At 40.7% G+C, this 16,467-nt stretch overlaps 1 protein-coding gene across 1 annotated transcript in view; it reads left to right on the top strand.

Annotated features, from left to right (window-relative positions):
* Positions 1-16,467, top strand: part of LOC128641784 (SUN domain-containing protein 1-like) — a 96,895-nt gene that overhangs the window by 1,182 nt on the left and 79,246 nt on the right. The window lies entirely within an intron of this gene.

Genomic DNA, 16,467 nt, shown 5'->3' with positions numbered 1-16,467 from the left:
ATAGGGGATTTGTTGTACTAAGTGGAGCGTAGTGGCGTCCTAAACGTTATGGCAGTTACTCACAATCATTACAATTTAGGCAAATAAGCATAATAGTTATGACTGTATTATGCAGTACTTTTTTTTTTTTTTTGCAAACATTGTTAGTGATTGTAAAGTTTGCCTATTAACTGCGTAGTATATAAAACAGGGGCACTTTCATTTATTAAATTTTTTTAAGACTCTTACGCTTCATTTGTAAAATTACCATTTAGTAATGGTAAACATCGTGCCATTCCTCTGCCCATATCTGATACTTTATTTAGCTGATTAATTACGAGTCCTGCTTCCTCCAATCGTTGCATGCCCCACTTGGTGTCCAGCTCTTGGTGCACGCAATGATTGTATGAAGCAGGATTTGTCATCAATCAGCTAAATAAAGTACAAGAGGTAATCTTATTTAAAGTGAATGTAAATTTTGATGCTAAAGTGCCCGGTTTTTAAAACTTCGATTAAAAACGGGGCACTTTAATTCATCAAAATTTTCATTTCACTCCTGTTGTGAAAAAAACTTACATTTTAATCTTCATAGCATCTCCAGCTTCCTCCACCCGTTTCAAAGCCTCTTCCTGGGTCTAAAATGAGGCATCTGGCTTCTTCCAATCACAGCAGTGAATTACACTGTATCCCCTGGGGGAAGCTGTGATTGGAGGATGACCTGTCAATCATTTCTGACATCAGAAATGGCTTGTGAGCTGGAGCTCCTGTGAAGTTTAAAAGGTAAGGTGTTTTTTTTTTTTTTTGGTCACATTATTATTATTATTATTATTATTATTATTATGATTATTATTATTATTATGATTATCATTATCATCATCAGGTATTTGTAGAGCGCCAACAGATTCCGCAGCGCTGTAAACATAGTCAATGTACAGGATAGCTTTTGTAGTGGTCAAGTGGGTAGAGGGCCCTGCCGAGAGTTTCACTGTTGTAGTCGGCTCTTATGAAGCAGGAGTGAAATGTAAATTTTGATGAATTAAAATGCCCCAGTTTTTATTTAAAGTTTTAAAAACCGGGCACTTTAGCATCAAAATTTACATTCACTTTAAGCATATTTTATTCTCTATGCCAGAAACAAGTGTTTTAAATTCCCAGCCACTGTTGATGTTTTCTATATACAATGTTTCTTAATACAATGTTGCATCTTGAAGAAATTGCACAAACGGCTTCTAAAATGAAAACTGCACTGTCTTTAGGGCACATAATGAATTCAATCTCTCTTCCTATTAACCCTTGTAATGCTTTCAGTAACTATTCACCCCATTTTCCTATTAACCCTTGCAATACTATTAGTCTCCCCATAAATATATTAACCTTTTATCCCTTACCCCTCACTATAACTTCATACCATACATTAACCATTTCTGTACAGCAAATTACTAATCATATTTCTCCTGTCTTGTCTGTAATTGAATCCTATTCTGTGCAGTCAGCCTTTATGCTCCTCACTGAGCAGTCCCCACATTAACCCTTTCATTGTAAAAATGTATCTCCAAACCCCTCCCCATTCTTACCTATCATAAAAGTCTATCCTTCCTACTTCTGCTCAGATTCAGCTTGCCCTCAGACATGTTACTCCCTTTCCACCTTCAACCCTGTAAACATTAGAATCATCCTTGCCATATAACCATTTACCTTACATTCTCTAACCTGTTTTAACCCTATCTTGTATAGCCAGTTGATTCACATGTACATTTATTCATTATTGGTTCTTCAGAACTGAAACGCATAAAAGTTTGATTTGGTTTCTCTGAGTCAAATTAATTTAAGGTTCCAATTCCAACGCGTACGCACAACAAAAATTGTGCATGTGCATCGTCACATTTGACGTATGTAAAGGGGTAAATTGGCATCTACAGAATGTAGAGAAAGCTGAGTGACTGGTTGCAAAAGATGAGGTTCATATTAGGATGGAGTTATGTACAAGAGTCGATGTGGGGAAAGGGTAATTGGCAGCATGGTAAGAGCACTGAGATAAACAAGGGCACACTGGAGTGAGTTCTGACTAGGTGGAGGCACTCTTAAAGGGACATTAAACACAATTTTTTTTCTCATGATTCAGATAGAGAATACCATTTTAAACAACTTTCTAAATTACTTCTGTTATCTAATTTGCTTCATTCTCTTGATATTCCTTCCTGAAAAGCATATCTAGATAGGCTCAGTATCTTCTGATTGGTGGCTGCACATATTTCCCTCATTCTCTGTCTGAATCATGAAAGAAAATGTTTGGGTTTAATGTCCCTTTAAGTACTGCAAAGTTTACCCTTAAAACCTATGAATTATTTTAGTGTATTTAATTATTGTAGGTAAAATAGACTTAAAGTGAATGAAAATTTTGATGCTAAAGTGCCCGGTTTTTAAAAATTCAATTAAAAACAGGGGCACTTTAATTCATCAATTTACATTTCACTCCTGTTGTGAAAAATACCTTTTACTCTTGACAGCCGATACAGCTTCCTCCACCCGTCGCAAAGCCTCTTCCTGGGTCTAAAATGAGGAATCGGGGGGGGGGGGGGAAGCTGTGATTGGAGGATGACCTATCCATAATTTCTGATGTCATAAATGGCTTGCGATGACCGGAGGAAGCTGGAGCTGCTGTCAAGTTTAAAAGGTAAGTATTTTTTCACAGCGACTGAAATGTAAATTTTGATGAATTAAAGTGCCCCTGTTTTTAATAGAATTTTTAAAAACCGGGCACTTTAGCATCAAAATTTACATTCACTTTAAGTGGGGAAACATAGGCACACCTGAGAGGGTCTCAGGCACTTTACTGTGGGACAAAAGCTCACTGGAGTGAACTTTGTCTGGGTGGAGGCACTCTAGGTATAACTAAGTTTATCATTCATTCCTATGAGGTATATTAGCATATTTAATTATTGTAGGCAAGTGAGATTTAAGTGAAGAAACAGGCACACCAGAGAGGGTCTCGGACACTGTATGGCGGGACACAGGCACACTGGAGTGAGTTCTGACTGGATGTGGGCACTCAAGGCACAACTGCGTTTACCATTCAATCCTATGAAGTATTTTAATGTATTTAATTATTGTAGGTTAGTAAGACTTAAGTGAGGAAACCTAGGCAAACCAGGAGGACCTTAGACCCTATACGGCGGGACAAGAGCTCACTCAAGTGAGTTTTGGCTGGGTGGAGGCACTCTAGGTACAACTGAGTTGATAATTTATTCCTATAAATTATTTTAGCATATTTAATTATTGTAAGTAAGATTTAAGTGAAGAAACAGGCACACCAGAGAAGGTCTGACACATAGGTGTGCCTATAAGTCCTCACTAAACTACAATAATTAAATACTCTAAAATACTTAATAGGAATGAATGGTAAACTCATTTGTGCTTGGAGTGCCTTCACCCAGAAAGAACTCACTCCAGTGTGCCCATGTCCCTCCATACAGTGTCTGAGATCTTGTCCGGTGTACCAATGTGTCCTCCCTTAAGTCTCAATGACCCACAATAATTAAATACTTTAATACTTTATACAAATACATACTTGATAGTCCTGGAGTGCCTCCACCCAGTTAGAACTCGCTCCAGTGGGCCCATGTCCCTTCGTACAGTGTCTGAGTCACTCCTGGTTTGCCTTGGTTCCCTCACTTAAAGTGAATGTAAAGTTTGAGGAATGAGTGCCCAGTTTTTAATAATCCTATTAAAAACAAGGGCACTTTCATTCATCAAACTTTAAATGACACTGCTTTTGTTAAAATTACCTTTTTCTTTCTGCAAGCCGCTCCAGTGCTTCCTCCGCCCGTCGCAAGCCTCTGCTGACGTCAGAAATTGATCCCTGGCCTTCCACCAATCACGGCGTTGCTTTAGGCAATGATTCCCCGGGGGGGGGGGAGCCGTGATTGCAGGATGCCGGAATCCTCATTCCTGATGTTAGAAGAGGCTTGCGACGGGCTGGATAAGCTCTGGAGCGGCTTGCAGAAAGAAAACGTAAGTATTTGAACAAAAGCAGTTTAACTTTAAAGTTTGATGAATGAAAGTGCCCCTGTTTTAATAAGATTATTAAAAAACGGGCACCCATTCCTCAAACTTTACATTCACTTAAAGTCTCACTGACCTACAATAATTAAATCCTCTAAAATACTTCATGAGTTTGAAGGATAAACACAGTTGTGCCTAGAGTGCCCACACCCAGTCACAATTCATTCCAGTGTGCCCATGTCCCTCCATACAGTGTCTGAGACTTTCTCTGGAGGGGCATGGGCACACTGGAGTGAATTCTGACTGGGTGTGGGCACTCTAGGCACAACTGTTTTATCATTCAATCCTATGACGTATTTTAGTGTATTTAATTATTGTAGGTCAGTGAGACTTAAGTGAAGAAATAGGCACACCAGAGAGGGTCTGACAATGTATGGAGGGACATGGGCTTACACAAATGAGTTTTGACTAGGTGGAGGCACTCTAAGAATGAGTTTACCATTCATTCCTATGAAGTATTTTTAGAGTATTTAATTATTATAAATCTGTGAGACGTAAGTGAGGACACATAGGCACACCTGACAAGGTCTCACACTGTACAGTGATACATGGGCACGCTGGAGTGAGTTCTGACTGGGTAGAGGCCCTCCAGGCACATTGAAGTAAGTTCTGACTTGGAGACTCTCCAGACACAACTGTTTACCATTCATTCCTATAAAGTATTTTAGAGTATTTAATATAGGTCAGTGAGGCTTAAGTGAGGAAACATTGGTAAACCATGAGGGACTCAGACACTGTACGGAGGGACATGTGCACATTGAATGGAGTACTGACTGGATGGAGGCACTCCAGACACCACTCAGTTAACCATTCGTTCATATGAAGTATTTTAGAGTAATTATTGTAGGTGAGACAAAGTGAGAGTAATTTTTCTACCTGTAGAACACAAATCCTGTATTGTCTCTGTCTAATTACCAAACCGCTATATTTTTTTAAAATAAAATGATTGATTTATTTAATATTTTCATTACATTATTGTTGCTTTCTGCTCCTGACTCCTATCTTCTACTTATAATTTTGACTGTTTACGTATAGAGCGGTCCCACCCGCTCCATACGTATCAAAGATGCGCGTTCACAAGCACCGTTACTATTGCGCATGCGTCTATCTACTTCGCAACATAGTAATGAATGAATATCAATATTGTATTCATTCATTACTATGTGATTTCCATATTAAGAAGAAGCCAATGTTAGTGTAAATTAAAATAAAATAGTTGGTTTAGGCTTTCACACGGACCGAGGCACTTACATTGTAAGAAGGCTGCAATGCGATGCGCTTCAAAGAAGCAATGCGTGTATGAAAGTTGATGTATATGATCGCTGAGGGAAAAATGTTCTGCGCATGCGCGAATCGGCCACGCGCATTGAAACCAAAAGAACAGCTAGTATGTGTAACGCATGCGCAGATGAAAGAATAGGACGATGAAGTTGCTGCACGGCCGCCTAACGGCCAAAATTTCAATTGGCCCACATAAACGTCAGCAGGAAGAAAATATGAATTGAAAAAGTGTTTTTAGCGACGGGAAAAAGACTTTATTAAAGGTAAAACTTTATTTTAAAACAAGTAACAACAATTTCATGAATGAAAGTCCTATTGATTTTACATCGAAAATCAAATTACTGTTAGGAACAGAGTGAACTTTACTTTCACTTTAAAGGGACATAATACTCATATGCTAAATCACTTGAAACTAATGCAGTATAACTGTAAAAAGCTGACAGGAAAATATCACCTGAGCATCTCTATGTAAAAAAGGAAGATATTTTACCTCACAATTTCCTCAGCTCAGCAGAGTAAGTTCTGTGTAAAAAGTTATACTCAGCTGCTCCCAGCTGCAGGTAAAAATAAAAAAAACAAAACAAAGAAATGAACAGCAGCCAATCAGCATCAGCAGTGCTGAGGTCATGAACTCTTACTGTGATCTCATGAGATTTGACTTAACTCATGAGATTTCATAGTAAGCTTCCTTTACCTGATTGGTGAAATAATATGAGAGTTCACGAGGCTCATCCTTTCAGCTGTCCCAGGACAGACATACTAAAATGCTGCTTAGAAATCCTTTACAATGGGAGGTGGCTACTGAGGAACTTTTGAGGTAAAATATCTATCTTTTTTACATAGAGATGTTCAGGTGATATTTTCTAGTCAGCTTTTTACAGCTATGCTGCATCACTTTCAAGTGTTTAAACATTTGGGTATTATGGCCCTTTAAGTGAGGAAAGATAGGCACACCTGAGAGGGTCTGACACTGTACGGAGGAACTCGGGTACACTGGATTGAGTACTAACTGGGTGGAGGCACTCCAGACTATCAGGTATTCATTGATTCGTATAAAGTACTTTAAAGTTTTTAATTATTGTGGGAAAGTGAGACTTACCCAATTTTTTTATTTTGTGATTCAGATAGAGCATGACATTTTAAGCAACTTTCTAATTTACTCCTATTATCAAATTTTCTTCATTCTCTTGGTATCTTTATTTGAACTGCAAGAATGTAAGTTTAGATGCCGGCCCATTTTTGGTGAACAACCTGGGTTGTCCTTGCTGATTGGTGGTTAAATTCATCCACCAATAAAGTGCTTTCCAGAGTACTGAAACAAACAAAAAACTTAGATGCCTTCCTTTTCAAATAAAGATAGCAAAAGAACAAAGAATTTGCTAATAGAAGTAAATTAGAATGTTGCTTAAAATTGCGTGCTCTATCTGAATCACAAAAGAAAAAAATTGGGTTCAGTGTCCCTTTAAGTGAGGACACAGACACACCTGAGTCTCAGACACTGTACGGAGGAACACGGTCACACTGGGTGGAGGCACTCCAGGCACACTGAATTTACTATTCATTCCTATGAAGTATTTTAGAGTAATTATTGTAGGTCTGTGAGATTTAAGTGGCACATGTTATAGAATCTGACACTTTACAGGGGCACATTGGAGTGAGTTCTGACTGGTTGGAGGCACACCTGGCACATCTGAGTATCATTCTTTACAATTAAAGGGATAGACGAGTCAAAATCAAACCTGCATGATTCAGATGGAGCATTTCATTTTAAGACACTTTTAAATTAACTTCTATTTTCAAATGTGCTTTGTTCTATTAGTATCCCTTGTTAAAAAATGAATATGCACATATACACTAGTGGGAGCTGCTGCTAATTGGTGCCTGCACACATTTGCCTTTTCTGATTGGCTAAATAGATATTTATTTTGCAAGATGTACAGATTCCACGGTTTCATCCTTACTTGTGGGATATTATCCTTCCTAACAGAAAGTGGCAAAGAGTGCACCCACAGCAGAGCTGTCTATATAGCTCCCCTCTTAACTCCACCCCCCAGTCATTCTCTTTGCCGGCTCTAAGCAGGAAGGGTAAAGTGAAAGAGGTGATAAACTGTTAGTTTTTATTTTTCTTCAAGCAAGAGTTTATTTTTGGTGTGCTAGCTGGAGGCGCTGGTTCAGCTTAGTGCAAACTTGTATCAGTCGTTGGTGTCTTCCTTTACATCCTCAGTTGTATAACTCTAGGTGCAAAATAGTGGTGCTGAAATATCAGGCAATACACCATACAAAGGTGAATATCTACTCACAGTGTATATTGCAGGTTACCGGCTCCTTCCCAATATGAAAAGACAATATCAGATTCAGTAAAAAAGTGTCTTTATTTGGCTCAACGTGTTTCAACGGTCCCAGCCGTCTTTCTCAAGAGCAATAAAAGTGCTTTACAAACCAAAGCATACCTTTCCGCTGCACAGGCGGCCTTTAAATACATATCCGTAACGCTACCTGCTTCCCCATTGGAGGAGAGCAGGTTTACACCAGATTCAAAATTTCAATTGTAAATTTAAAATAAACATCTAAAAACATAAAAACAATATTAATTATATTAGAAACTATAGATTTTTCTCCAACATAGGTGTGTCCGGTCCACGGCGTCATCCTTACTTGTGGGATATTCTCTTCCCCAACAGGAAATGGCAAAGAGCCCAGCAAAGCTGGTCACATGATCCCTCCTAGGCTCTGCCTACCCCAGTCATTCTCTTTGCCGTTGTACAGGCAACATCTCCACGGAGATGGCTTAGAGTTTTTTAGTGTTTAACTGTAGTTTTTATTATTCAATCAAGAGTTTGTTATTTTAAAATAGTGCTGGTATGTACTATTTACTCTGAAACAGAAAAGAGATGAAGATTTCTGTTTGTAAGAGGAAAATGATTTTAGCAACCGTTACTAAAATCCATGGCTGTTCCACACAGGACTGTTGAGAGGAATTAACTTCAGTTGGGGGAACAGTGAGCAGTCTTTTGCTGCTTGAGGTATGACACATTCTAACAAGACGATGTAATGCTGGAAGCTGTCATTTTCCCTATGGGATCCGGTAAGCCATTTTTATTCAGACAGTAAATAAGGGCTTCACAAGGGCTTATTAAGACTGTAGACATTTTCTGGGCTAAATCGATTCATATATTACACATATTTAGCTTTGAGGAATCATTTAATCTGGGTATTTTGGTAAAATAATATCGGCAGGCACTGTTTTAGACACCTTATTCTTTAGGGGCTTTCCCTAATCATAGACTGAGCCTCATTTTCGCGCCGGTATTGCGCACTTGTTTTTGAGAGGCATGACATGCAGTCGCATGTGTGAGGAGCTCTGATACATAGAAAAGACTTTCTGAAGGAGTCATTTGGTATCGTATTCCCCTTTGGGCTTGGTTGGGTCTCAGCAAAGCAGATACCAGGGACTGTAAAGGGGTTAAAGTTAAAAACGGCTCCGGTTCCGTTATTTTAAGGGTTAAAGCTTCCAAATTTGGTGTGCAATACTTTTAAGGCTTTAAGACACTGTAGTGAAATTTTGGTGAATTTTGAACAATTCCTTCATACTTTTTCGCAATTGCAGTAATAAAGTGTGTTCAGTTTAAAATTTAAAGTGACAGTAACGGTTTTATTTTAAAACGTTTTTTGTACTTTGTTATCAAGTTTATGCCTGTTTAACATGTCTGAACTACCAGATAGACTGTGTTCTGAATGTGGGGAAGCCAGGGTTCCTTCTCATTTAAATAAATGTGATTTATGTGACACTGAAAATGATGCCCAAGATGATTCCTCAAGTGAGGGGAGTAAGCATGGTACTGCATCATTCCCTCCTTCGTCTACACGAGTCTTGCCCACTCAGGAGGCCCCTAGTACATCTAGCGCGCCAATACTCCTTACTATGCAACAATTAACGGCTGTAATGGATAATTCTATCAAAAACATTTTAGCCAAAATGCCCACTTATCAGCGTAAGCGCGACTGCTCTGTTTTAGATACTGAAGAGCATGAGGACGCTGATGATAATGGTTCTGAAATGCCCCTACACCAGTCTGAGGGGGCCAGGGAGGTTTTGTCAGAGGGAGAAATTTCAGATTCGGGGAAAATTTCTCAACAAGCTGAACCCGATGTGATTACATTTAAATTTAAGTTGGAACATCTCCGCGCTCTGTTTAAGGAGGTATTATCCACTCTGGATGATTGTGAGAATTTGATCATCCCAGAGAAACTATGTAAAATGGACAAGTTCCTAGAGGTCCCGGGGCTCCCAGAAGCTTTTCCTATACCCAAGCGGGTGGCGGACATTGTAAATAAAGAATGGGAAAGGCCCGGTATACCTTTCGCCCCTCCCCCCATATTTAAAAAATTGTTTCCTATGGTCGACCCCAGAAAGGACTTATGGCAGACAGTCCCCAAGGTCGAGGGAGCGGTTTCTACTTTAAACAAACGCACCACTATACCCATAGAAGATAGTTGTGCTTTCAAAGATCCTATGGATAAAAAATTAGAAGGTTTGCTTAAAAAGATGTTTGTTCAGCAGGGTTACCTTCTACAACCAATTTCATGCATTGTCCCTGTCACTACAGCCGCGTGTTTCTGGTTCGATGAGCTAGTAAAGGCGATCGATAGCGATTCTCCTCCTTATGAGGAGATTATGGACAGAATCCGTGCTCTCAAATTGGCTAATTCTTTCACCCTAGACGCCACTTTGCAATTGGCTAGGTTAGCGGCAAAGAATTCTGGGTTTGCTATTGTGGCGCGCAGAGCGCTTTGGTTGAAATCTTGGTCAGCTGATGCGTCTTCCAAGAACAAACTCCTTAACATTCCTTTCAAGGGGAAAACGCTGTTTGGCCCTGACTTGAAAGAGATTATCTCTGATATCACTGGGGGTAAGGGCCACGCCCTTCCTCAGGATAGGTCTTTCAAGGCCAAAAATAAACCTAATTTTCGTCCCTTTCGTAGAAACGGACCAGCCCCAAGTGCTACGTCCTCTAAGCAAGAGGGTAATACTTCTCAAGCCAAGCCAGCCTGGAGACCAATGCAAGGCTGGAACAAGGGAAAGCAGGCCAAGAAACCTGCCACTGCTACCAAGACAGCATGAAATGTTGGCCCCCGATCCGGGACCGGATCTGGTGGGGGGCAGACTCTCTCTCTTCGCTCAGGCTTGGGCAAGAGATGTTCTGGATCCTTGGGCACTAGAAATAGTCTCCCAAGGTTATCTTCTGGAATTCAAGGGGCTTCCCCCAAGGGGGAGGTTCCACAGGTCTCAATTGTCCTCAGACCACATAAAAAGACAGGCATTCTTACATTGTGTAGAAGACCTGTTAAAAATGGGAGTGATTCATCCTGTTCCATTAGGAGAACGAGGGATGGGGTTCTACTCCAATCTGTTCATAGTTCCCAAAAAAGAGGGAACGTTCAGACCAATCTTAGATCTCAAGATCTTAAACAAGTTTCTCAAGGTTCCATCGTTCAAAATGGAAACCATTCGAACAATTCTTCCTTCCATCCAGGAAGGTCAATTCATGACCACGGTGGATTTAAAGGATGCGTATCTACATATTCCTATCCACAAGGAACATCATCGGTTCCTAAGGTTCGCATTCCTGGACAAGCATTACCAGTTCGTGGCGCTTCCTTTCGGATTAGCCACTGCTCCAAGGATTTTCACAAAGGTACTAGGGTCCCTTCTAGCGGTGCTAAGACCAAGGGGCATTGCAGTAGTACCTTACTTGGACGACATTCTGATTCAAGCGTCGTCCCTTCCTCAAGCAAAGGCTCACACGGACATAGTCCTGGCCTTTCTCAGATCTCACGGATGGAAAGTGAACGTGGAAAAGAGTTCTCTATCTCCGTCGACAAGGGTTCCCTTCTTGGGAACAATAATAGACTCCTTAGAAATGAGGATTTTTCTGACAGAGGCCAGAAAAACAAAACTTCTAAACTCTTGTCGGACACTTCATTCCGTTCCTCTTCCTTCCATAGCGCAGTGCATGGAAGTAATAGGTTTGATGGTAGCGGCAATGGACATAGTTCCTTTTGCGCGCATTCATCTAAGACCATTACAACTGTGCATGCTCAGTCAGTGGAATGGGGACTATACAGACTTGTCTCCGAAGATACAAGTAAATCAGAGGACCAGAGACTCACTCCGTTGGTGGCTGTCCCTGGACAACCTGTCACAAGGGATGACCTTCCGCAGACCAGAGTGGGTCATTGTCACGACCGACGCCAGTCTGATAGGCTGGGGCGCGGTCTGGGGATCCCTGAAAGCTCAGGGTCTTTGGTCTCGGGAAGAATCTCTTCTACCGATAAATATTCTGGAACTGAGAGCGATATTCAATGCTCTCAAGGCTTGGCCTCAGCTAGCAAAGGCCAAGTTCATACGGTTTCAATCAGACAACATGACGACTGTTGCGTACATCAACCATCAGGGGGGAACAAGGAGTTCCCTGGCGATGGAAGAAGTGACCAAAATCATTCAATGGGCGGAGACTCACTCCTGCCACCTGTCTGCAATCCACATCCCAGGAGTGGAAAATTGGGAAGCGGATTTTCTGAGTCGTCAGACATTACATCCGGGGGAGTGGGAACTCCATCCGGAAATCTTTGCCCAAATTACTCAACTGTGGGGCATTCCAGACATGGATCTGATGGCCTCTCGTCAGAACTTCAAGGTTCCTTGCTACGGGTCCAGATCCAGGGATCCCAAGGCGACTCTAGTAGATGCACTAGTAGCACCTTAGACCTTCAAACTAGCTTATGTATTCCCGCCGTTTCCTCTCATCCCCAGGCTGGTAGCCAGGATCCATCAGGAGAGGGCGTCAGTGATCTTGATAGCTCCTGCGTGGCCACGCAGGACTTGGTATGCAGATCTGGTGAATATGTCATCGGCTCCACCATGGAAGCTACCTTTGAGACGAGACCTTCTTGTTCAAGGTCCGTTCGAACATCCGAATCTGGTCTCACTCCAGCTGACTGCTTGGAGATTGAACGCTTGATCTTATCAAAACGAGGGTTCTCAGATTCTGTTATTGATACTCTTGTTCAGGCCAGAAAGCCTGTAACTAGAAAAATTTACCACAAAATATGGAAAAAATATATCTGTTGGTGTGAATCTAAAGGATTCCCTTGGGACAAGGTAAAGATTCCTAAGATTCTATCCTTTCTTCAAGAAGGATTGGAGAAAGGATTATCTGCAAGTTCCTTGAAGGGACAGATTTCTGCCTTGTCTGTGTTACTCCACAAAAAGCTGGCAGCTGTGCCAGATGTTCAAGCCTTTGTTCAGGCTCTGGTTAGAATTAAGCCTGTTTACAAACCTTTGACTCCCCCTTGGAGTCTCAACTTAGTTCTTTCAGTTCTTCAGGGGGTTCCGTTTGAACCCTTACATTCCGTTGATATTAAGTTATTATCTTGGAAAGTTTTGTTTTTGGTTGCAATTTCTTCTGCCAGAAGAGTTTCAGAATTATCTGCTCTGCAGTGTTCTCCTCCTTATCTAGTGTTCCATGCAGATAAGGTGGTTTTACGTACTAAACCTGGTTTTCTTCCAAAAGTTGTTTCTAACAAAAACATTAACCAGGAGATAGTCGTGCCTTCTTTGTGTCCGAAACCAGTTTCGAAGAAGGAACGTTTGTTGCACAATTTGGATGTTGTTCGCGCTCTAAAATTCTATTTAGATGCTACAAAGGATTTTAGACAAACATCTTCCTTGTTTGTTGTTTATTCTGGTAAAAGGAGAGGTCAAAAAGCAACTTCTACCTCTCTCTCTTTTTGGATTAAAAGCATCATCAGATTGGCTTACGAGACTGCCGGACGGCAGCCTCCTGAAAGAATCACAGCTCATTCCACTAGGGCTGTGGCTTCCACATGGGCCTTCAAGAACGAGGCTTCTGTTGATCAGATATGTAGGGCAGCGACTTGGTCTTCACTGCACACTTTTACCAAATTTTACAAGTTTGATACTTTTGCTTCTTCTGAGGCTATTTTTTGGGAGAAAGGTTTTGCAAGCCGTGGTGCCTTCCATTTAGGTGACCTGATTTGCTCCCTCCCTTCATCCGTGTCCTAAAGCTTTGGTATTGGTTCCCACAAGTAAGGATGACGCCGTGGACCGGACACACCTATGTTGGAGAAAACAGAATTTATGTTTACCTGATAAATTACTTTCTCCAACGGTGTGTCCGGTCCACGGCCCGCCCTGGTTTTTTAATCAGGTCTGATAATTTATTTTCTTTAACTACAGTCACCACGGTATCATATGGTTTCTCCTATGCAAATATTCCTCCTTAACGTCGGTCGAATGACTGGGGTAGGCGGAGCCTAGGAGGGATCATGTGACCAGCTTTGCTGGGCTCTTTGCCATTTCCTGTTGGGGAAGAGAATATCCCACAAGTAAGGATGACGCCGTGGACCGGACACACCGTTGGAGAAAGTAATTTATCAGGTAAACATAAATTCTGTTTTACAATATAAAATTTCTGTAGATATCATTTTCGTCGGTTTTGTAGTTCCCTTTCAGGTAGTTCTGTTATGTTCTCTTTCAGGTCCGGTATGTCAGTGAAGATCACATGTTATAGGTTATCCAATGAAATTCAGTTTCTGGTATAGTGATGTTTTGTAGTTCCCTTTCAGGTAGTTCTGTTATGTTCTCTTTCAGGTCCGGTATGTCAGTGAAGATCACATGTTATAGGTTATCCAATGAAATTCAGTTTCTGGTATAGTGATGTTTTGTAGTTCCCTTTCAGGTAGTTCTCTATTTTAAGTTCCCATTCAGGTCTGATATCAGTGAGGATCACATGTTATAGAATGTCCAATGAAAAACAGTTTCTGATATAGTGATGTTGATTGCCTTTTTTTTCCAAAATAGAGACATAAATGTTATTCACAGATACAAAGTTTCTTATATGAATTCTACTTATCCAAATATTTAGAGAAGGTAGAATAAAATGCCACTTAGAAGTTTGTTACAAGTTAGAATAGATACTTTGTATAATTAAAATTAAAGAGTTTATTTTTAAATGGTACCAGTGTGTACTATTTACTCTCAGGCAGGAGATGAAGATTTCTGCCTGGAGGAGGATGATCTTAGCATTTGTAACTAAGGTCCACTGCTGTTCCCACAGAAGCTGAGTACAGGAAAACTTCAGTGTGAGGAACGGTTTCTTGCTATACAGCAATGAGGTATGTTCAGTCAGCCTTTCTGAATTCAGTCTTTCCAGAAAAAATGACTGTATCCCTATGAGGGGAAGGGGAAGCAGTAATCCTAGTTTTATAAGGGGCATTACTAGCTTGCATAAGGGCTAAACTTATGGGCACTCAGTTTGAATGATATATATAAGGCAAACGTTTGTGTTTTCTGGGAGTACTGTTTATATTTCTTAAGGGACAACTGTTTCTTCTGTTATGTGTGATCAGTCCACGGGTCATCATTACTTCTGGGATATAACTCCTCCCCAACAGGAAATGCAAGAGGATTCACCCAGCAGAGCTGCATATAGCTCCTCCCCCCTACGTCAGTCCCAGTCATTCTCTTGCACCCAACGACTAGATAGGATGTGTGAGAGGACTATGGTGATTATACTTAGTTTTTATGACTTCAATCAAAAGTTTGTTATTTTACAATAGCACCGGAGCGTGTTATTACTTCTCTGGCAGAGTTTGAGGAAGAATCTGCCAGAGTTTTTTACTATGATTTTAACCGGAGTAGTTAAGATCATATTGCTGTTCTCGGCCATCTGAGGGAGGTAAAAGCTTCAGATCAGGGGACAGCGGGCAGATGAATCTGCATTGAGGTATGTAGCAGTTTTTATTTTCTGAATGGAATTGATGAGAAAATCCTGCTATACCGTTATAATGACATGTATGTATACACTTCAGTATTCTGGGGATGGTATTTCACCGGAACTACTCTGTTAAAAGTCACTAATCCTTTTAATAAGTATTTATCATGTTAAACGTTTTTGCTGGAATGTAGAATCGTTTACATTGCTGAGGTACTGAGTGAATAAATATTTGGGCATTATTTTCCACTTGGCAGTTGTTTGCTTTTAATTGTGACAGTTTCGTTTCTCTTCACTGCTGTGTGTGAGGGGGAGGGGCCGTTTTTGGCGCTCTTTGCTACGCATCAAAAAATTCCAGTCAGTTACTCTTATATTTCCTGCATGATCCGGTTCATCTCTGACAGATCTCAGGGGTCTTCAAACTTCTTTGGAGGGAGGTAGATTCTCTCAGCAGAGCTGTGAGAATTTTATATTGACTGTGAATAAAAACGTTGCTCTGTAATTTTTATGTCAAATTTAATTATTATTTTACTAATGGGAACAAACCTTTGCTAAAAGTTGTGTTGTTTTAAAGTTTGATGCTATAACTGTTTTTCAGTTCATTATTTCAACTGTCATTTAATCGTTTAGTACCTCTTTGAGGCACAGTACGTTTTTGCTAAAAAAGATTATAACCAAGTTGCAAGTTTATTGCTAGTGTGTTAAACATGTCTGACTCAGAGGAAGATATCTGTGTCATTTGTTCCAATGCCAAGGTGGAGCCCAATAGAAATTTATGTACTAACTGTATTGATGCTACTTTAAATAAAAGTCAATCTGTACAATGTGAACAAATTTCACCAAACAGCGAGGGGAGAGTTATGCCGACTAACTCGCCTCACGCGGCAGTACCTGCATCTCCCGCCCGGGAGGTGCGTGATATTATGGCGCCTAGTGCATCTGGGCGGCCATTACAGATAACATTACAAGATATGGCTACTGTTATGACTGAAGTTTTGTCTAAATTACCAGAACTAAGAGACAAGCGTGATCACTCTGGGGTGAGAACAGAGTGCGCTGACAATACTAGGGCCATGTCTGATACTGCGTCACAGCTTGCAGAGCATGAGGACGGAGAGCTTCATTCTGTGGGTGACGGTTCTGATCCAAACAGATTGGATTCAGATATTTCAAATTTTAAATTTAAATTGGAGAACCTCCGTGTATTACTAGGGGAGGTCTTAGCAGCTCTCAATGATTGTAACACCGTTGCAATACCAGAGAAACTGTGTAGGTTGGATAAATACTTTGCGGTACCGGCGAGTACTGACGTTTTTCCTATACCTAAGAGACTAACTGAAATTGTTAC

Source organism: Bombina bombina, chromosome 11 (genome assembly GCF_027579735.1).
Source record: "Bombina bombina isolate aBomBom1 chromosome 11, aBomBom1.pri, whole genome shotgun sequence".
Taxonomy (NCBI): domain Eukaryota; kingdom Metazoa; phylum Chordata; class Amphibia; order Anura; family Bombinatoridae; genus Bombina; species Bombina bombina.
Note: the sequence above shows the minus strand (reverse complement) of the source record. Positions and strands in the feature narration are given on the sequence as shown.